Below are 21,707 nucleotides of genomic sequence, written 5' to 3' on the forward strand. Positions count from 1 at the left end.
AATCTGCACAAATGTTTCCATACGGATTTTAATCTGGCCAATCTATGGTACTTTCTTACAATAAACCATTGAAATCAGCTCATCTGGTCCCGTTCCTGTGTTTAGAATGGCTCTGCCATTATGTGTGTCTGGAATGTGCTTCAGAACTTGTCAGACACTCTGTTTGTTGTTTTGTGTCATAAGCCAATTTCACCACAAGGCTTGTCGCTTTCAGGCCTTCCGTCCATTGGTTCTGCATGCAATTATTGCATTCCATTGTGACACATCTTCTAGCTAAAATCCAAGCTGGGTTCAAATATTCATACTTGGGGTGTGTCCTTGAGAAATATACTGCAAGGCCACCAGTCCTCTGAATAATCGGATTGTGTCCCCAGAGCTGGCAGAATTAAAGACACCCAACCTTTCATACTTTGCCTCTTTGATGTTTAGGTGGGGTTACTGCTTTTCAATGGTGTTAGCCAGACCAGAACAAAAGAGACACTAGGCTAAAGGCTGGATACATTTAATAGGTGTTTGAATACGATCCATTAGCAGAATGAAACAATGTGCATCATGTGGTACTTTTCTGATCCAAACTATGTTCAGCCATGCAGCAGGTAGAATTACTTCTGCTTTGTGTAAGATGAACGAGCTGCTGCTCTGGGCAATTTAGAGTGGGCAAGAATCTCAAGAGCTTTTGTCCAAAGAGCAGAAGGTAGTTTACACCTCCAGGCCCATCTTCATGGGCTGTCAAAAACTCCTTGGAGAATCACATGAGGAGCCTTCCGTTCAATTCAGGTTCTTCTCCCATCCTCATCACTGTTGTATCTTGGCACCTTCCACAAGTACAGTGAGTCACGTGACTGATACCGTTCACATATTTCTGCCCCATGGAGATTGTTGAGGTTTTTCCTTTCAGACAGTGGGTTAACACTGATACACCCCATGGAAGATGGAGGCTGTAAGGAGAGATTCAAATGAAGAAATGAGTTGGCCTTGTACACAAGGGACCAGATGGGGTGTTAGATATAGAGACCCGCAGTGAAGAAAGCATGTGGCTTCTACATAATTTATACTATAAAGAAACTCTTAAACAAACATAATGCAGTAACTGTGGTGCATGTAGCTAAGTCAGTGGATGAAGCTGGTGTAAGGTAGAGTAGAATCAGGCCTTGTGAATGAGACACAGCAAAGCCGTGTGTCTACCTAGTCTCATATCTTGTCTTTCCTACAGTCCACTATTGTCACTGATGTGTTAGACCCTGCTTTTGCATCAAGATACACAATGCAGACCCCTGCATCCGCACACAATCCCATCCGATTCAATGGGATTCAGCACGGGCACAAGAGTCAGGGCTAATGGCTCCTGGTGGCTCGCAGGTACATTAGAGACCTGGTGCAATGCTGCTGGTCATGGGCACTGTTCCCAGAGGCGAACCTTTCTTTCCCAAGGGGACAGGACCAAATGGGTTGTTGGCTGTAGTGTTCACACCTAGTTTGGCTTCATGCTGCAGTTATAAAATACAAACACAATAATGTATTTATTCTGTGTTTCCTTGGTTTGAAAACCCCTCTCAATGCATAGGCATTATACAAAGCTAAATGTTCTTTGCATTAAGAATAGGCAATCATGGACTTACGTGTTATATTTTTATCCAGAATAGGAAAGTTCTCTATAATACTGAGAATCCCTGGGAGGGAGCCGACTTAAAATTATTGGCACCTGATATTAAAATAAACGGCTCTGGAAATATCATAAGAGCTACTAAGCCGCATACTGGAGGCTTGAGGTAATGCTCTCCCCATTGTCCCAGCACGCTTGTGCGGCTTCAAGCTCACCCTTGGCTTTTGTTTCCTACAGGAAGTTGACAGCATGGCTGTCCTTGCTTCACGGCTCCATGGGTTTAAAATAAGCTTTCCCTTCATGAATCACAATGTGCATTTGCCAGCCAATTATATTTGGCTTCCAAACTGTTTATTCCAGGGCTCAATTTTGTCGTCCCGCCCCCACTTTTTGTTCTTTTTTAAGGAACAGCCAGTGGACACCAGAATAGAGTGTATGAAAGCTCTGTTGCAGAAAATAAATAGAAACTAACCAGAGTTCCCATTTTGCAGCCCCTGCTGTGCTACACTTTTGCACTATGGTCCTGATCCTACAAAAGCAGCTGGAGACTGATTTAGCAGCGTTGATGTGATTGGCCCAAGGGCTTTGGTCTGTTTCCTCAACTCTTAGGGCATGCTGGCACTACAAAATTAAGTTGACCTAACTTAGGTCGGCATATAGCCATCACAGTAATTGCACTGCTTGTGTATGTCTTCATTTTGCTCCTTGCATTGGCAGTGCACATCCTCACCAGAATCGCTTGTATTGATTGTATTGTCAGTGTGGGGCATTGTGGGGCAGCTTCTGAAAGCCAGCAACTGTCGAATTAAGCAACACAATGTCTACACTGACACTGCGGCGAAATAACTACATCAACACTGACTCTACACCTCTTGTGGAGGTGGAGTTTTTAAGTCGGTATAGTGGGGGAGTTAAGTCAGTGGGAATGAAATTTTAGTGTAGACACTTACAGTTAGGTCAACGTAAGCTGCCTTGCGTCAACCTAACTCTGTAGTATAGACTAGGGCTTAGAGAGTTTGACAGTTGTGATAGGCTGTCAGCACCTCTGCATAAAAGGCCATTCTCATCTCTTTAAGCACCCAAAAGTGACTTTAGAGGCCTTACTTTAAGCACCTGGCATGAAAACATGCGCCTTAACAGGTCCACCGCTGAATAAACCTACCAGTTAACAGTAATAAGAACAGAGTTCCCCACAGAGTTCCTTGCTAGGGTGTCAGCAGGGACCCACCCAGAGCACTAAGATGAATGGAACAGTTCACTTCTCCCAGGGCTGTTGTTTCAGGCTTTCTGCAAACTCAGGCATATGTTGCTGCATCAGTTACACTTGGGTTGTGTTTTGAAGCTTTCCTTCCCAACCATGAGCCCTAGATCCATAATTTTTTTTAAACAAACAATGACATCTGAGATTCTGAGGTCATTGCCTGTCTGCAGGAGCTGGGGTCCTTAGCATGGACTTATGGTGCCTAGGCATTTATCCGGTCCTGCGCCCACTAGATCAGAACTGAGACACATTGGAGGGCTGTCATGTTGCCCTGACTTGCTGGAATACACCCCCTCATTCCTGATTCTTTGGTCCTATTTAAATCTAAACTTAAGTCATGCTTGTTTCCAAAGCATTTTCCCAAATGATTTGCTGCCTCTCTTGTATTGTGCTCTCAGAGGGTTTTGCTTGTGATCTTTGTAAGCTATTTTCACTCAGTCCAGCTTCATATGGAAAATACATATTTCATTAATAGCTAGCTACCTCTTACACTGCACCCTTCATTATAGTAGCTGAGCACCTCAAAAATTTGTAATGGATATACATAAGGAAATTTTAATCATTCATACACACAGAGGGCCAGCTCCTCAGCTAGTATGAATTGTCACAGCTGCATTGTCCTTTCATCCTCAGGCAGAGAGAAATCAAGACAGAGACATTCAAGGATCTAAATTCATTCCTAATGTAACTCTGCTGATTTCACAGGAATCAGGGCTGGCTCCAGGCACCAGCTTTCCAAGCAAGTACTTGGGGCAGCAATTAGAATGGGGCGGCAGTCCGTGTCCCACAGCAGCAATTTGGTGGCAGCTCTGCCACTTTTCCCGCTGCCACAGCAATTCAGCAGTGCTGCTTGGGGCAGCAAAATTGTTAGAGCCGCCCCTGAGAGGAATTCATCAGAAATAAATATTCCTCAAGACATTTTATACAGGATCTATCTAATCTATCTATCTATCTATCTATCTAATCTGTTTGTTGCCTCACACAATGGGATGCCAATCCATGACAGAGGATCCTAAAAATAATAAAAATAGCCATCTGTCCAGCCATCTATCCATCCACTTATGGTAAGGTGACTATCACTTTAGGATATAAGCACCTATGTTGTTGGCTGGTGCAACTAAAGTTAAGGTTATTGTAACATCTCCAGTACAGATCCAGTGTGAAATCCTGGCTCTGCCAAAGTTAATGGCAAAACTCTTGTTGATTTCATTGGGGCCAGGCTTTCCTCCAAAATTCTTAGGGTTTAATTTGCCATAAAATTTCAAGTTGAAACTTGATGTTCAAGGTCATAGCTAGGGGTGAATTTTTACTCAACAAAAAAGAGGTCTGCGTATGTTATTCTGTTGTATGAGTGTAAAAAAAAAGTAATAATTAATTTTGCACTTCACTTACTCCAGTGTAAATGAGAGAATTGTCAAGCCCCTGGACACTGCAGGCCACATTACATTTACATACAGTAGGAAGCTAACCAGGGGCAATATGATGAAAATCTGCCGCTTGCACAATAACCTGGTGCAATGGGATATACAAACCCCACACTGGAGAAGAAAGGGTTAAGAAGTGGCTCTGGGACTAGGAGGCCCCACCCCATTGTGCCTGAAAAGCCTGCACAAGTTGGGGGAGAAGCACAAAAAGGGAAGCAGAGGTACTCCGTGGCAGGTAGTCAGGGAGGTGAGCTGACCTGTGCTTTGAGCTGCTTGGCAGGAGTAGTGTAGGTTCTCCTGAGGTCGGGTGATACTGACCTGAGCACAGGAGGGACTGGTGACTTTTTGAAGGTCAGAAACTTTATTTTTGTGTTCAGTTATTTGCTGTACCCGGGGAGCAGAGAGGGCACTGGTGGGAGGCAGCTGCATAGCACCCCAAGATGCAAGGTTTAGCTGCCTACCATTGGGTCCTGGATTGAAGCCTGGTGCAGAGGGTGGGCCCGGGCTCCCCGACCAGCTGCTAAAGAGCAGCCAATGCCAGAAGCCCATCCGTTCACGTGGCACCTAGTTGGGGAAGGCCCGGAAGGTACAAGGGTGCAGGCCCCCTGACTCCAGGGGGAAGTTCTGGAACCCTTGCTGGCTTCTGAGGACTTCTCTATCATTGAACTCAAGTGCACCCTGAAAGGAGTGGACTTGAACATATGACCTGGCTTGCCGGCTTAGGTGCTAAAAGGAAAGACCTCCACAGAGTAGAAGTATAGTGAGAAAGACGAATGCCTGGGTGGAGGGCAACCTGCCCCCCTACTGCCTCACCACTATGTGGCAATGGCAGTGGATGCTCTCCTTCAAACCTAGAAAGTGCTGAATCACTGCATGACATTTGGGAACCTAAATACTTTTGGGTATCTGGGCCACAGTCCTTATTTAGTCCTCCTTCAGGCACAACTCTCATTGAGGACAGAGGGTGAGGATAAGAGGATCAGGTCCCAATTAAGGACTTTTGTGATTGAAATTCTCCCCAGGATAGAAGGATTCAAAACACCAATTAAAGGAACTTGAAATCCTCATTAGTTTTAAAGAATGAATTTAAAGCAGTTTTAGGTCCTACGTGAGCTCCTCAGCCCCCTCCCCCCGTCCCCATCCCCGTCCCCCCGCCTTCTAGTTTCCTGGTTTTACAATCACACTTTCCTGTTTTAGAGAATATTCTTTTCTGCTCTGTGAGGCAAAGCTCCACAAAAACAGAGTAAACGGATTAGCTCAGGTCTAGGTCCTGCAGAGTTTTTGGCACATGCATAACTTTATGCAGGTGAGCGCTTTCACTGCTTTTCCTGGGATTACCCGTGTGCAAAGGTAACCCTGTGGTTAGTCTTTGGAGGACTGGCATCTTTATGACTAGAGGGTAATGGTGACAGGGACTAGACCAGGGGTGGGCAAACTTTTTGGCCTCAGGGCCACATCGGGTTTCCAAAATTGTATGGAGGGCCGGTTAGGGGAGGCTGTGTCTCCCCAAACAGCCAGGCTTGGCCCGGCCCCCGTCTCCTATCCGATGCCCCCCACCCCCGCTCCTTGCCCCCTGATGGCTCCCCCGGGACTCCTGCCCCATCCAACATCCCCTGTCCCCTGAAGGCCCCCCCGGGACTCCTACCCATCCACCACCCCTTGCTCCCCTGACCCCCCCCGTACCCTCCACCCCTGACTGCCACCTGCTGCCCATCCAAACCGCCGCTCATTCCTGACTTGCCACCCAGACCCGTGCCCCATCCAACCACCCCTTCTCCCTGTCCCCTGACTGCCCCCAGAACCCCTGCCCCTGACTGCCCCCCTCCGCCCCATCCAACCCCTCCTCTCCTTCCTGACTGTCCCCCGGGACCTCTGCCCCATCCAACCCCCCTGTTCCCTGCCCTCTGACCGCCCCTCCCCCTATCCACACCCCCACCCCCTGCCCACCACCCCCAACTCCCCTGCCCTCTATCCAACCCCCCTGCTCCCTTCTCCCCGCCCCCTGGCCCCTTACCACGCTGCCTGGAGCACCGGTGGCTGGCAGCACTAGAGCCATGCCTCCCAGAGCACCGGGTCAGGCCGTGGCTCTGCAAATGCGCTGCCCAGCTGCCTGGAGCATTGCGTCAGAGGCATGGCATGCTGAGACAGCGGGAGGGGGTCGGGGGCTAGCTTCCCGGGCCAGAGCTCAGGGGCCAGGCAGGAGGGTCCCACAGGCTAGATGTGGCCCGCGGGATGTAGTTTGCCCACCTCTGGACTAGACACTAAGTGCTGTCAAATGCATGATGTAAACAAACCAGGACAGAAGAGATGCAATTGGTTTTGCTCCCATTTCTTTTAGTCAGAGGAATCTCTCTGGGTGTCCTATACCAGAGTACTTTAAAAAAAACTCAGGCAGAAGTGTGACTGTGTAGCCTCTAAGCTAGAACTGGTCAGAAAATGGCTTATCTCTTTCTCCACAGATGTTGACTTTTCAGAGAAATCAAAATCCAAAATTTTTCAGAGGAAAACTGAAGCGTTTTTTTGATTCAGAAATCCTGTAGTGGTGCCTCATGGAAGTGGAAGTTCTGAAGCCTTGTTCCTCATTCTCCTCCCGGGCTGGACTACCTCTCCCATGATGCACCACAGTCTCCTCTTCTGCTGAGCTGCCACGGTGCATCACCGAGGCCCTGAGCTGCAACTCCCATAAGGCAGTGCGGCGGTGTTTCTGAATTGAATGTCTGGGTTTTCCGCTAACAACTGAACATTTTCCATTGTTGGGTGGTCACTTTTTTTTGACGAAGTCAACATTTTCCACAGAAAGCAGATGCTCTTTGTGAAAAGACATTTAGTTGAAAACCTGATCTTTGGCTTGAAAAGTGTTTGATAGAAAATTTTCCATCTGCCCTCCTTTAAGGCTTTCATGTGGGAAAACTTCTAACATAGCAAGTTGGATCTATGTGTGCCCTCTACACAGGGGAGTGAATTCCATCCTCAGGAAGTAGAGTTGTGAAAATGTGGGTGAGCAGCAGGCTTCTGTTAACACTTGCATTCTTCAGTGCACAGTGAAATGATGTTCCCACATGCACTAGGCAAAAATGTTTTCTGGCTGGGCAGAACTCCCCAGTGGCTCCATAAGGAGCTCTGCCAAGTTGCACTATTCTATGAATACACCTGCATTTACAAACAGCCTGCTGAATTCTGGGCTAACAGGAGCAATGAGCTTGTATCTGAGGGCTGGATGTGGCTCTGTGCGATCAATATTAGCTCACCAGTACAGACCCTTCCCCTTTTATACAGTGTATGCAATATATGGGTGGATTTGCCCAGTGCTTAATATGTAATGTAAGAGGTGCCGGGGCTCAAGCAATTTTTTACTTTCATAACTGACACTGCAAGCCCAGAGGTGTTGGGGCTATGAACAGCCATGCCATCTTTATTTGTAGTGCACTGACTCCAACGTGTGCTTGTTTCCCCCAGGGATCTCTCCCAATAAAGCCCTTACTCACTCAGGAGACTGAAGCAGCTTTTCAAGTTACCTTTGTCTTGCATTGAAACAGGGGTTCCTGCATTTGTGCTGAACTTGTTCCTGTCTCCTTGCTGTCCCCTAGCTGCCTGTCTCTGCTTGTTTCCTTACTTTCCGGTCAGTCAGCCATTAGACCAAGCACACCCGGCTCTCTCCATCCTGTGTCATTTAATTCTGTTACAGGTCAGTGGGAATGCTCTACACTAACATTTCTGGGATTCTTCCCAGGGCTTGACAGAGCTTTGTTTCTAGCCGCAGTGATGGGTAGAGTGCACCCTGGTTTACACATCAGGGTTAGTAGAATAGATGTGTGAGATCCAGCATATAATAAAGCAATAGGCTCTCTTCCGATCTTGCTTGCTCTTGTATAATCCCATTGACCTCAATGGAGTTGATCTATTTCTGATTTACTTTGTCCTAAGTGATAACAGAATCAAGCCCTCTATGTCCACTGTCAGTTCCACAGGTAGGAATTGACAAACCTGTTTGCTCACACTTCAAGCATGCTGGTGAAGATGGTCTTTGATGAATTACAGGGATAATTTCCCACCACATGCTTTATACTTCAATACTATTTCATGGGATTTCCTCGCCAGTCAAAGCAGCTTGAGTTTTAGAAAGCAAATGGAGACTACACAAAGTGATATTAGCAGCAAACCATTTACCAGAAGGGCCTAGGCTGAAGTATGTCTTCATGAGACATTAGTCAAATCACAGTCAAACTTCTGACAATCCTGATCCATTTGAAGGCAGGTCACGAAAAGAAAAAGGGCTCATTTGGGCAGCCAGATGATTTGGGATGTGTGAAGCATTTTACAAACGCTAGGTGCTATATAAACCTGTTAGATTGTTATAAATGGGGTCAATCTCAACAGCAGAAGTTGGTCCAGTGAAAGATATTATCTCACGCTTCTCAACAATATCACTGGCTTTTAGCTAAGAAGCCATTTGGCTAATCATCTCTCACACACCCCTTTTTCGAAAACACTAACTGCAGTATTCTTGCTCTCTCCCACATACTGTTAGGGACCCAGGCATATCTATTATTGACGAATGCTTAGCACAGCTAACAGGTCTTATGTCCTTGAAGCTTCATCCGTCTGTTCTGTTCAGCCCTCCACCTTCCCAACACACCTGAACACAGAATGCCAAGCTTGTCATAGTTTGTGTTGGACAGGAATGCACTTCTTATGGGTGACTAAGACGGGAGAAGATGGGCTCTTAACTATGGCTGATGAAACCTTTATGGAAAACTTGGTTTTTTGACAAAATTTCTGCAGGAAGTGTTTGCTTTCTTCGGAAACTTACAATAGGTCAGAAGAAAACTGAAATGCCACAATTCTTTAGCCAAAACTGAAAACTTGCTACTTTCTGGCTGAATTTACTCAATTTTCAGCAGTTTGTTGATGAAAGGGGTTGAGGAGGAGGAAAAGCAAGAAAATATATGTGTAATGGTTCCTGTGTAGAATTACAACTAGACCCACATAAACACCCCTGCCCTAATCCAATATCCCCGGCCCTACACTTGGGGAAAATCTGGATGCTGGTTTCTACCTAGCAGCTCTGGCACCTTTCTTGTTCCAAGGCTTTCAGTAAAGCAAAAGCTGCTTTGCTCTTGCCCTCTGGTATGTTTATAGAGCTTCATTCCACCTGATACATCATCTGGCCACATGATTATGGACCTGGTGCTGCAATGTCCACACTGCTATTTAGTGTTAGTTTGAGCAGAGCTAACATTCCTGTCTACCCAGGTTAGGAGACTCCCAGCTGCAGTGTGAACATACCTTGTATCTTTATCCAGTAACCCCGCCTAGCAGACTTTGCTTTGTTAAACACTGCTATGGAATGGAATGCTTACACTCCACAAGCTCATCTGGTAACACCTCTCTCATTACAAGGTGTCATGACATGCCACAAACCCCGAAATGCTGTCAAACTGTTGCCACCTCTTGCAAAATTCACAATAAAACTGCAATACATGGTTCTATTCTTAAAGCCCCAGCTTCTGGAGTCATGTGATTCTGAGATTCTCAGCATTAATTTAAAAAAAGTAAGTTTCTAGCCCTTGTGGTTACAGTACAGCTGGAAAATGTGACAACCTCCCTCCCCACTCCCAAGGCTCAAATGGCATAAGGTAATACAGAGCCAAAAATCTGTTTGGCTTAAAAATCAGAATAATTTTTAAAATATCTCCTGATTTCATGGGTCTGATTCATGGTTTTTGAGCCCTCAGACTGCTGTCAAGAGGGGTCAAACCCTGGAGAAGAAACAGATCCCTGGAGTCTTGATTTAAAATCAGAAACCAGTTTGTCAGCCCAGCGCCCCGCAACCCACTCACATCCCACCTCATTGAAGGGGGCTAGGGACTAGAACCATCCTCTCTTACTTGGACCAAATTCCCCAGGAGCATTGAGTGGGAGCTCAGGCCAGTGGGGCCTGTGGTACCCTTTAAGCAGATGCACCATGTGCTCCTCTCTGTGTGCTGATTGAGCTCAGCTGGGCAGTGGGGAAGGAGAACAGAGCCATGGCTGTGCCCTCACCCTGTGCCCCTCACCTGGGTACCCCAGCCCTGACAGTGTGCTAGACCTTCCCAGGAGGTGTGCTCAGGGCACATGAGGGCTGGGATGTGACTGCCACCTGCTGCAAAACATGAATGGAGATGGCTCTTCGCAGCCCCACTCCACGCTCCCTGGAGCACCCAGGCATGGCCAGCCACAATCCAACTAATTATACAGCATGTGTGAGCTGGGAAGCCCAGTGCCAGGGATACTCAGCTGAGTAGTAGAGTTGGGTGGGAATTTTCTAACCAGTGCTTTTCACTGAAAAATGCCATGTCATTGAAAACAAAACTGTTGCCAGGAGAAGGCTGGCTTAAACAACCTTTTTGACCTGAAAAAATGTGCCAAAAAACTTGAAATGGTCAAGGTTTAGAAAATGTCCACATGGAAACAAAAAAGTCCAGTTTTCTGAAATGACTTTTCTTATAGGATTTAAGCTAATTACAGCTTTTTAAAAACACTTTTCAATTTTGACCACTTATTTCTAATGGGGGGTGGGGGTAGTGTTGGTTTGTAACTATTTTTGAGATTCTGACTTTGTCCTGATATGGGATGGGAAACATTTTCAATAGCTTACATTTTCATAGGGCAGGAAACCCATTTGCCACCCAGCTCTATTCAGGAGTTTGGCGCAGTGCATGGAAATAAAGCTGGGAAAGGGAATAGCAACTGTAAACAGAGCCACCGTGCCGATTTATGAGGAAAGCCAGGGCTTTAGACTGGTGAAGGTTTTTAGGTATGGCTGGGCACCTAGACCTCAGTCTGTGAAAGAGACACAAACGGCCCTGTTTCCTCTCTTAATTTGACTGCCCTTTTACCCAGAGAGCTAGTGTGGCTATCACAGGAAAAGGGGCTGAAGCTGAAATCACTTGAGAGTTATTTTTACTGCTGTAATGGGATTATGACATTTCTATCAGGGTGTCTAGAGAAGGAGCCGCCTTAGCGTTCCGATGAGCTGACCTTCTGATAGGCTACAGAAATCCCAACTGTACCTTTTCTGGTTACCTTCAGTAAGGAACTGTGTGGGAGAGGGACCCCAAACCCTTAATAAAACAGGGAATCTCTTACAAGAAGCCTGACTTAAATGATGTACTGCTTATTCCAATTAAACTGAAATCCTTTTTACGTATTTAACTGAATGGATTGAGCCAGAATATTTGAAATGTGTGCAGTTTTGGTTAATTGTGATTCGTTGGATTAATTAATTGCGAATCAGAAATATTTATTCTCTTCCCTGATTGGGCTGAAGAACTTCTAGCACAAAGATGTATATGGATGGATGAACTTAAAATTCAGTGGATCCCAGTGGACAGAGCACTGCTCTGGGACTTAGGATCCCAACATTCCATTTCTGGCTCTGCCACTGGCTTGCTGGGTGACCTTGGGCAAGACACTTCACTTCCCTGTGCCTCCGTTTCCCCATCTATAAAATGGGGTTAATGAGACTGATCTTTGTAAAGTGCTTGAGACTTACTGATGAAAATTGCTATATCAAAACTGATCACTATTATTAATTGCCACACATGCTCACACTTTTGAGTCGGCTTTCCACTAATACCTGTGCCATGCAATTTGATTGTTCACATTTACAGAAGATGAACGAAAATAATGGCACAGACAGCGATTGGTAGTAATAAGCCCTAGCGCTTATATGGTGCTATTCATCAGTAGATCTCCAGCTGCTTTACCACGGAGGTCAGTATCATTTTACAGGGTGGGGAAACTGAGGCACAGAGTGCCAAAGCAAAATCACTTCATTAGGCAAACAAATAGTAAATTGTTTGTGCTAATCCCCTAGTGTTAACAGTGACCCATCTTCATAAATCATTTTGGGCTCTTCAGATTAAAAGGGCTACAAGAACACAGGCTGCATTTATTACTAATGAATGCTAATAGGTGCTATCATAAAGGCATCCTGATAGCTGCTGGAAAAGCAGCTTCTTCTGCCCTCCGGATTAGCTGCTTGCTCCGGGAGCCAGATTTGTTCTATTAAAAGTGTTTTTCCTGCACTGAGGGAAGTTCTCATGCACTCTGCCCTGCCTACCTTTGACCCCTGACCAAGGCTGGCTGATTTTGTGAACAGGCTTTTATTTAGCACAGTTCAACGATTAGAAGCAGACCTGAATGGAAGCTTGCTGGCATTCACCATTTAATGAATGAGTGTGTTGAGTGTGTGTTTGTGGAAGGAGGAGAGGTGAGATCACTCAGGGCATGAAGGAGGGGAAAGCAAATGTTCCTCCTCCATTCTGCCACAAGCAATCTGCGCTTCTAGCTCTCATTGGCTGGCAGAACTACTTTCCACTTGGCTAATAAACTGGTGCCATTTAATTAGCTTCCCAATGCTCATATGCAAATTAAACTCAGAGAAAGACTTGCTGGGTGTAATCACTGGTTGTTCTTCACTTTAAAAAGGGTAAATCTTTGTAGGTGGATTTAAGCTGGGATAGTCCAAGAGGCTAAGGCTTCTAGATCCAGATTTTTAAAGGTACATATGGATGCAGATAGATGCCTGAATATCTCTAATCATCTGAGGTGCTGAGAATGACTCTGTAGCCTGGTGGCTCGAGCACTCTCCCAGGGTGTGGGAGAACCCAGTCCCCCTGCTCCAAGGTCTTTTAAAAATTATTCTATCTATCATGGAACAGCTTTAGAGCTGGGGAGCCCCACACCACGCTATTCCATAACCCCTGAGAGGTGGCAGATCCCTGTGCAAATCCCATCTCCCCCTCAGGTGCAGGGGGGACTTGAACCAGGGTTCCCCACATCCCAGGTGAGTAGCCTAACCACTGGGCTAAAAGTTAGGAGGGAGGCGTTCTTCCTTCCCTATGTCTTGTAAAAACAGTGTAGGCACTTCACTCTGTGAGGGCTTGTTGCTAAAACTCCCAGGTAGAGGGAGATGCCTCCCTGCAGCCCAAGCTAGGCACCAAGCTCTCAGGTTAAGTCTACCCTGCAATTATACACCCTTGGCTGGCCAGGGCACTGTCTAATTGCAAGGTGGACATACCCTCAGAGCAGAGCATAGGGTACACCCTTTGCCCTGGGCGAGAGCCACCTAGCACGATTGTCTTTTTGTGAAGCCAGTTCTGAGGTGCCAAATTCAGGCTTTGCTTTCCCAGTGATTTTTTTCCCCTGAGGCGCCTTCTTTAATCTAATCTGAAGTGCTTTTGTCAGGGTTACAGAGGAAGCTGGGTGCCCAGGCTGGTGTACTAACCACTAGTCTAGCCTCCTCTTCTCCTACCTTCTCAGCAGCCCTCTCTCCGGAGTGAATGCCACATGTTTAGTAGAAAAGTACACAGCGAGCAGGTTGGACGACAGCTCAGAGAACTTGGAGATCAAGTCTGAAGCCAGGATCAGGTGGCAGGAACCCCTGTGTTCCATCATCCATTTGTTGCCTTGAGTGAATTGCCTAGTCTCACTGCTTCTCTCCTGATCTATAGAGAGGGGATAATGTTGGTAAAGCATTCTGAAGATGGAAAGTCCAATGGCCTGTTGAAGTACAGGTCAGTGACAGCTGTGATATCAGTGGGAGCATACCTCAGCCTCTGGCTATTATTTCTCAGGTTTCCCGTTCAGCTGGGTTGTTCCTACCCTGAGGGGAAACAGTCCTTATTTTTCTTCCTTTATGCTGCTTTTCCTGGTGAGGGTTGTGATGGCAGCCTGGAGAGTAGGGAGGATCAGACCTCCCTTACCGCTGCAACAGGTTCCAGGTCCTCCCGGGGGATTCCCCAGTGTTCCCAGGCCAGCTGGGAGATATAATCCCTCCAGCATGTCCTGCGTCAGCCTCGGGGCCTCTGCCCACTGGGACATGCCCGGTATAGTTCCAATGGAAGCTTTCCGGGGCATCCTTATCAGGTGCCCGAACTACTGGCTCCTCTCGATCCAGAGGAGTAACAGCTCTGCTCTGAGGCCCTCCTGTATAGCCAAGCTCCTCACCCTATCTCGGAGAGCAAGCCCAGTCACCCTGAGGAGAAACCTCATTTTCGCTGCTTGTACCCGTGATCTTGTCCTTTTGGTCATTTCCCAAACTTCATGGCCATAAGTGAGGATAGGGATATAGAGTGACCCATAAACCAAGAGCTTCGTTTGAGAATTCAGCTCCCACTTCACCACCACGGATTGGTACAGCACCAGCATCACTGCTGCCACCGCACCAATCTGCTGGTTGACCACATGCTCCCGCTTGCCAGCACTCATGAACAAGACCCCTAAATACTTGAACTCATCCATGGGGGCAGCTACTCCCCCCTCCCCTGAAGAGAACAGTCCACTTTCTTCCAGGAGAGGACCGTGACGTTTGATTTGGAGGTGTTGATTCTCAACCCAGCTGCTTCGCATTCAGCAGTGAAACGTTCAAGTGCACATCAGACACTGCAGTCTGAAGAAGCAAGAAGGATAACATCATCTGCAAACAGCAGAGATGCCACCTCCAAGTCCCCATACCAGATGCACTCCACAGCTCAGCTGCGCCTTGATATCCTGTCCATGAAAATCACGAACAGGAGTGGGGATAAGACACACCCTTGGCAGAGTCCAACGCCCACCTTGAATGAACTCAACTTAATGCCAAGAAACAGTCCTGGTCAGAAGATTTAATTTCCCCTTTGTTTGTGTCACCCCATCAATCTTACTGGAAAGAACCATCCCATCTCTGTGCATAGCCCAGGAATGGGACGCCCAAACACAGCTGGGTCCACATTGCCACAACTGACTCTGAATCCAGGGACCCAGTTTTAGGCCCCTGCCTGTCTACAGTACTTATATAGCTTCCATTACCACAGAATCTGAGTACCTCACAATCTCTACTGTATTTACTCTCACACCCTCTCTGAGGTAGGAACATGCTATTACCTCAGTGTACAGATGGGAAGCCAAGGCATAGGGAGAGAAAGTTACTTGCCCAAGGTCCCACAGGAAGCCTGTGGCAAATGAGGAATTGAACTCAGGTCTCAGGTGAGCACCCTACCCAGTGGGTCATCCTTCCTATCTAACCACAAGCAGTGGTTGCTTTCCATCTCATTGGAGTACAATGGGACGAAATCTTCAGATCATTACCCCCTCAAAGTAACTGCATAAGGACTGTGAGAGACCCAGGATTGGTTCTGAGACAATAAACAACATATAGGCAAAGCCCAAGAGAAATTCTTTGATCCCTTTGTTCCTTCCTGTGCCCTCAAACTGAAAGCATTTTTTCTATGCATGCTAAAGTCCACCTCTGTGTGGGACAAAACCACACGCTTGGGTCCTAGTTTAAAAGAGACTATTCATGGCTGTTCTAATTAGATTACCCCACATCCAAGTTCAGGTTTAATAGTAAGCTACATGCCAGTCTGTACATGACAGGGGACCTCTTATGGCATCGGCCAGATGTCACTTTTAACAGTCCACATGGTGCAAATAATAATTGCATCTTGCATGTTGTTACAAATTACCAATGTTTGGCCAAGGTTACAATACAAATCCCAGAGCATTTATATAATGATGTTTATGCATCTCTCTCAAGAAAATGGTACACCAAGTACCCATTAGCTTTATCTGTCATACTGAGCAAACATTTGACATACTAAGCACATTCCTGCCCATTAGCAAAGGAACACAGTTACTCCTGCAGAGACTTTTTGGCAACTACACAAAACACAGAGGAGAAATTAGTCCTAGATCCCAGGGCCAAAAGGGCTCATCTAGTCTGACCTCCTGTATAATACAGGCCAGAGAACTGCCCCCCAAATAATTCATAGAATGTATCTCTAAAAAAACACCCATTCTTGGTTTAAAAATTGTTGGTGATGGAGAATCTACCACAATCCTTCATAAATTAATCCAGTGGTAAACTCAGTGTTCACTGACACACATTCCCTGCAGCTGCTGTAATTTTTGCAAACCTGCTTTCTTATTTCAACCAGGAATAATTAACATACTTTGTTACTGCAATTTCATCAAAGGATCTCAAAGCACTTTACGAATTATAAGTCTCACTTAATAATTCAGCGGAGCAGATAAGTGTTATGTTGGCTTTTTTTTTTAAGCTAGCTAAACTAAGCTACAGAAGTTAAATTGTCACTCTTAACTTGAAAATAACCTTTATGTTTAAATACTCTCTGTTCCCCTACTGTTAAAAATAAAACCTAAGATTCCAATATCTAAAAGTAGAGCTGTTTCAAATATGGGATATTTTTCATGGAGAAAAATAAACCTCTTCAAAGTTTTTCAAATAAAAAAAAAATCATTTCCCACAGGAAATTTCCAAACTAAGCAAAATTACAGGTTTTTCACTTGATTTTGAAATGAAAATTTTCATTTTGACTGCAATCATTTTGTTTTGACTTCAAATGTTTAGTTTAAATTTTTAAAATAAATTTATAAAACTTTGGGTCCCTTCTCCTTTGTTTTTTCTCAATTTCTTAGGGAAGGTAAAGGTGGAAAAGTATGGAAAATAGGAAAAAATCCACTTGTTTTTACTGTCTTCAAACTAGCAACATTTGAATGGTCCAAGTGTGGGGGGAAAACACTACTTTTCACACCTCTTCCCAATTAACCAAATAAGTTAAAGGTTTCAAAAAGTGGAGTTTTCTCCATTTCCCGTACTTTGTTACTGTTTTCCAAAGTGTTGGAAAGTGGGTAAAACCCCACAGTTAATTGTTTTCCAAAACAGTTTTATTTAGAAAAACAACTTGGAAAAACCAAAAAATGCATTGCATGGGAATTTCATTTTCAATGATTCATTTTGGACAAATGACGGGGAGAAAATGTTTCATCCTAGTGTTTTTGACCAGCTCTTTATAAAAGATTATTAAAAACACGCTTTCTCTATTTTTTCAGTTTGTTTACTTTGTACCTGTAACAGCACTTTGCACATAGTTGGTTTCCCTCTGATAGTCTGTTAGGCCCTGATTCTGCACAGAGAAAACATGTTTAACATTGCGAACATCAGAAGTGAGATTTCTATAGAACTACTAACTCATATGAAATTAAGAATATGCATAAACACTTATAGAATCTGAGTTATTAGTTAGTCACTAGTTTCCCCTGTTTGTTTGGCTCTTTGAATGTCATTGCAAAAATCAGAAAAATTAGCTAGCATGCTCCTGGGCAGCTGTTGAACCTGAAACTCCATTTAATTCCTCTTTAAAAATCACTAGATTTGAAGCTAATCATCACATATTTCCCTTTAAATGGCTCCCTAGGCCACACAGCAAATCAATGACAGACTCAGGAATTGAACCCAGGAGCCCTTCACCATTAGAAGAGATATTTTTTACACTGGCTTGCGATCTGCAAATGATAAATTTATGTGAAGAGAAATAACATCTCTCTTTCTGAACTTGTATTTCCCAAGCTAAACGGGGAAAATAGTAAGACAAGTTTCCTTCAAACATTGTCTTGACTCGTTTGAAGCTGATATGCCTGTAGGATGAAAGTTATACTCCTAGGCTGTCATGAGCATTGCTAGAGTTCTGTGGGATGCCCTTCTTTGGTCTAAGTGTAATTCATACATCCAAACTAATAAATGTCCATTCAGCTGATGGGAAAAAACTGTTTTTGTTTGTTAGTGAAAAATTTTAAATGAAAAGCTTTCAAATAAAACTTTTTTGTGGGAAAAATTAAACTCCTTTTTGTTTTGAATCTGTCTCCAAAAATTATCTTATTTCAAAATTTCAAATGGTCTTTTTTTCCTTTCTCTCCCTCTTCCTTTTTTGCCGCTGGTCACCATAGAATATATGATGTTGAATGTTTTTATTTTCATGTTTTTCCTTTTCCCTCTACATGCAAACTTTTCCAAAGTTGGAGAAATTTAATGGCAAGAGGTGGGGGGTCTGAAACTTTGACTTGTTTTGGTTAATGAAAACAAAAATGAAACGAAAATTCAATGTGCAAGTAACATTTTCATTGCCTGTTGAAAAGTTAAAAATTCCAAGGAAAGCTTTTAATGGAAAAATGTTGTTTTGTGTATAGAGGGGTCAAATTCTGCCTTGGGTTACACCTGACAACCTCCTGTGAGTTGCCCTAAGTCACAGGAAGAGCCAACAATAGACTTGACTCTGCAGTCCCCTACACAGGGATTAACTTTAAGAATGCAAGTCAAACGAAAGCTTGATCCAATGCTTGCTGAAGTCAGTAGCAGCCTTTCTATTGAACTCAGTGTGTGTTGGATTAGGTCCGAGTCCTTAGGCCCAGGCCTATACTGTGATCACTAGACCACCTGCTCTAGATTTCAGATGCAAGGTTATCATTGACCTCCCTGCCATATATGCACTGGCAAAAGCTGCACCAGCAGGTCTGTCCCCCAATCCATCAGAGAGCTAACTTTCAGTTTTCCCCTGTAGCTGGGACAGATCTGTTCTAGCCTTTGCAGAGCATGCCCATGGGAATTTAGAATCAGAGCAGATTTCATTGTCAGGCAGCAAACTGCCACGCTCAGCAGTGGTAGCACTGCATCCCTCAGGGCCCCGGTCAGCAACAAGGTTATTAGGACATTTAGAGTGAACAGGAATGAATCATTAATCTATTTGGATGTTGTTTATATTTGGGCCCAGTGCTCAGATAATGTTCCACCGCTCACTCCCATAGCAGCCAATTTCAAAGGGGCTCCTTGAGTGATATTTCTGCTGATGGGAATAAACACAGTGAGCAGCTGTCTGATTTAGCCATCTTTCCCCTATCTAGCATAAATAAATTAATGCCGAGACTTCTGCCTGCAGATCATAAGTTGTTTTCCTGGTCTTGTAAGCTAGGCTAGTGTTATCCCCATTCCATTCCTCAGACAAATAAATAGAATAGGAAGAAGAGAAGTGAGATTCCCCCCGCCACACACACACCAATCTTTACTTTAGGGTGCTGGGGGAATTCCTATTTCATAACTTTTTTGAGACTGCTGACTCTGAGAGGAAGTTATAGAGTCACTTGAGAACCTCTAGTGCCGGAAATCGCCAGTGCCAGATGGAGGGCGTCTGAAGCAAACAGTCAAATAGCAGCAATGTTGACACATCTCTGATCCATGTCCCTGAAGGTTGGAAAGTTGTTAATGGAAGTCACAGGTGACCCCAGCAGTTACAGGCTCTGCTGAGTTTCAAGTTGGTGGCAGTGAAACTGAAGAATCTAATTAGGCATAGAATAATACACATCTTGGGTAATTATCACCTGGGAGGGTCAGAGCAGCATGGTGCCTTCAGGGGAAAACCAAGTTTGTTACGGTTCTTTGAGAAAGCTAATAAAATTTTAAAGGACTTAGTGAGAAGTAATGGTCGTGATCTTCAAAGGGACTGTTGATTTTTGGGTCCCTGGCTTGGGGCACCTGGAAGGGGCCTGATTTCCAGGGGGTGGGTGCTCAACACTTTCTGAAAATCAGGCACTGTTAAGATGGCTCAGGCTGGACACCCTGAAAACGGAGATGCTCATAATCATAAGCCACTTCTGAAACTCTTGGCCAATACGAACACTGGAATCACTGCACTAAATCAGACCTCAGGTCCATCTGGTCCTGCCTCTGACAATGGCCAATACCAAATGCTTCAGAAACAACCCATAATGCACCTGGACAATGCTGTGCATGAGGGGTCGGGGAAGAGATTCTTTCTCCCCCGCGCCCCAATATGTAACCACATTATATGTGCCCCGAATCATGGTGTTTGATTACTCCTATTATCTTAGCTTGCATGGCTGCATGAGCTATTAATGGACATACTTATTTGGTCCTTGGTTACAGATAGGCACCATGTCAGCACCTTTCCGATCTGTTAGGAAGGGCATATTTAAGAATGTATTGCACATCCGTGTCAACAATGTGTCATGTATATGTCAGTAGCACTGCTGTGTCACATGATATTTCCAATGGACTCTTCAGATGAATACCACCGAGTCTTAAGGCTAGATTGTGTCTAACAGCCCTGCATAGGCAGCAGCCCTGTCCCAGAAGCAGCACTCTGGTGATTGCTTATCCCTGGGGAGCAGTCTTCTTTATCCATTGTACTGGAGGAGATACAATGAATTGCAGAGAAGGGCCAATGTGTGTCCAAGAGGAGCATGGCAGGGGACATAGCCCTGCCTATTCCCTCTCCTTCTCTCTTCCCCCCCCCCCAAAGGGAGTAGAAGTGAGCAGGGTATTTCAGTGATTGCTATTGCACAGCCACAAAAGGCAGGGAAGGGTTTTGCTCACTCTTTGTCCCTAAGCAGGTGATGAGGAACACAATCTAGCTCCTAGTGATTGATTGCACTTGAGGTCTTTCAAGTTGCTGCACAACTCCTTTCCTTGGGGATTGCAGAATCCTAAAGCCATCCTCTGATTTCCTCTAAAACTGCCCTTGGAATAGAAATGGCCTTATTGTTTTCAACAACAACAATTCATGCAAAAACGCAGTGCTACTAATGTGTTTAAATAGGGTTTTTATTATCTACCTTAATATCTTTGCCTGTCTGGTCTTTGTCCCTTTCTATTTCCAACTTGCTCCTTGCTGCCAGACCTTGAGTTCTAATTTATGTGTGTGTTACCCTTCTGCCAGGTGAAGTCAGCAGCAACAAGGTCCAGGTTCAGTATCTAGGGGTTCCTTGTCAACACAACACAAAATCCGCTGGAGACAAAAACTTATACAACACAAAATCGGCTGGAGACCCCACCCAGTGACCTGGGACTATTACACACCACTCCCTTGGGGCCTCTTAGAGGTAATACTTCCCCTCTCGCAAGCACAGAGTCTGATTATTATAAAAGAAACTTTTAATAAAAGGAGGGAAGTCACCCAACATTAATTTGGGAAAACGCCACAAGCAGGATTCATAAACATAAAACCATGAGCAGAAGTCCCACTCCAGAGTACACTGGGCAGCGTCCTTGTGCCTCAGGTTCTTATGTCCAGCACCCAAAAGTTCCTTTAATGTTCCCCTCCCTTCTCTGCACCCCAGACACAGTTGTTGTCCTTGGTCAGAGCCAACCCAGAGTTCAGAGGTGCAACTGCAGAGTTCCTCCCACCCTAGCAGCAGGGTGCGGGGGGAATCACAAGAAGGCACCTTACTTGCCCCACTGTCCAGGATATCATCAGGTCCCCACACTCAACACAGCTCTCAGTGATTTCAGCTGTTAATGGGGGAGCCTCATTACTAATGCACATTGGTAAATCTCTCACATCAGAGCAGACTTAATGCTTACCTAGTTATCAGTGATTTCAGCTTGGTAGTGAAGAACAGGACTCTCAATTGAGTCTTAATCAACTCTTTTACTATATAGTAGTAAGAAGAAGAGCTATTTAAGGCTACACACACTTTCTCAACCCACTGGGCTTAGGCATCTATGTCCCTGCCTAGCGGGTACAATTTAGTTCAGGGTGAGACCCTCAGTCAGGGCATGCCAAGCACAGTTCTGCTGCCCTTG

General features: G+C 45.1%; 1 long non-coding RNA gene across 1 annotated transcript; it reads right to left on the reverse strand.

Annotated features, from left to right (window-relative positions):
- Positions 1-14,009: 14,009 nt before the first annotated feature.
- LOC122460966 lies at positions 14,010-21,065 on the reverse strand. Its single transcript, XR_006282631.1, has 3 exons — positions 21,055-21,065; positions 15,169-15,173; positions 14,010-14,139 (listed from the first exon to the last, which is right to left on the reverse strand). It is a non-coding gene; the product is annotated as an uncharacterized LOC122460966 (long non-coding RNA).
- Positions 21,066-21,707: the final 642 nt, after the last annotated feature.

Source organism: Dermochelys coriacea, chromosome 7 (assembly GCF_009764565.3).
Source record: "Dermochelys coriacea isolate rDerCor1 chromosome 7, rDerCor1.pri.v4, whole genome shotgun sequence".
Classification (NCBI taxonomy): domain Eukaryota; kingdom Metazoa; phylum Chordata; order Testudines; family Dermochelyidae; genus Dermochelys; species Dermochelys coriacea.